Source organism: Galeopterus variegatus, unplaced genomic scaffold, assembly GCF_000696425.1.
Source record: "Galeopterus variegatus unplaced genomic scaffold, G_variegatus-3.0.2 Scaffold3588, whole genome shotgun sequence".
Classification (NCBI taxonomy): Eukaryota; Metazoa; Chordata; class Mammalia; order Dermoptera; family Cynocephalidae; genus Galeopterus; species Galeopterus variegatus.
In genome coordinates this window covers 19,801-21,450 of record NW_007729699.1, presented here as the reverse complement: position 1 = coordinate 21,450, position 1,650 = coordinate 19,801, and positions in this window count along the sequence as shown.

The window sequence follows — 1,650 nt, the reverse complement described above, 5'->3', positions numbered from 1 at the left end:
AGTTGGGGCTGCCACAATACAGGGGGAAGATCAATGGCTTCTCAGAAAAATAGATCGTAGCCTGTAACACAGTCTGTCTGAGTATGGTGTACACCTCCAGTTTCCTCTCCTGTGATAAGAATTAATCTTCCCCAGTTGATGAGATTCCCAGGGAAGAGGAATCATGACAATTGAGATCCTTTTGGATGACCTGACCCTTTCGATAAGGAAAGTTCAGAGAAAATCCCTCCCTGCATTTGCTGTTCTCCAAGTGCCCTCACTATGAAGTAATCAGCATAACAAAGTGGCATATTTTGAGGTAGCATTTCCCAAACTCTTCAACCCACTGACCCCATTTCTAGGAATTTATAGTACAACCACACCTGCCCACATAAGAAATGGTGAATATACCAGATTACCCACTACAGCATTGTTTATAAGTCAAAATAATTGCAAACAACCCAAATGATGTTCCTAACAGAGGATGGGTTAAATAGGTTACAGAATATTTCTCTCATGAAATATTATGCAGCTGTAAAAAAAAAAAAAAGGAAGTGAGGAATCTCTGTGTCAATGCACAGAAATCTCTAGGATATATTTATCAGTGAAAAAAGCAAGGTACAAAGTATCATGTATTGAATGCTCCCTTTTGTGTAAGAAAAGGCAGAAAATGATAATATATATTCCTATATGCTTGCATTTTTCAGAAAGAAATCCTGGATAGGCCAAATGAACCCTTATACAAGTGGTCATCACAGTGAGATGTGAGAGACAGAATGAGGTTTTTTACAGTGCTTTTATTTTTGAACCATGTGTTTATATTACCTTTCCAGAAATAACATAAAAATTACCAAATATAATCTAAAACAAATCTATATACAGTCATGAGCCACATCATGATGTTTTGGTTGACAATGAATCACATATAACGTGGTGGTCCTATATGATTATAATAATATATTTTTACTGTACATTTTCTTTCTTTTAAAATTTATTTATTTTAATTGATACGTTGTGATTGTACATACTTAGGGGTTACAATCTGATGTTTTGATACATACACATGTTGTGTAATGATTGGGTTAGGGTCGCTAGTTAATGTCACCATCATCTCACGCATTTATCGTTTTACTGTACCTTTTCTATGTTTAGATATGTGTATGTACACAAATTCTTGCATTGTGCTACCATTGCCTGCAATATTCAGTACAGTAATAGGCTGTCCAGGTGTGTAGCCCAGGAGCAGCAGACTCTGCCATGTGTCCTAGGTGTGCAGCAGGCTATCCCATCTAGGCTTATGTAAGTACACACCGTGATGTTCACACAAGGACACACCAGGATGCAATCACTTAATGACGCATTTCTTAGAATGTATCCCAGTCAGTAAATGACTCATGACTTTACTTCTAATACATTAGAAAAAATGGACTATTGGAGAACAGCCTATTTTTCCGCGTTATTGGACATGCTTATCTAATCACCCACCAGTTGAGAAATCAACAAAACAAGAAACCGCACAGAGCTGATAACATCCTTCTTCTCAACATCTGCACTTCTGGGGCCACCCAGGGGTCCTGAGAACAGATCCAGCAGAAGGAAGGTACAGACTCTTCTCACGCAGTCCTTAGGGAGCAGACAGTAGTAAGTATGTGCACGCCTCAGAGAAGAACA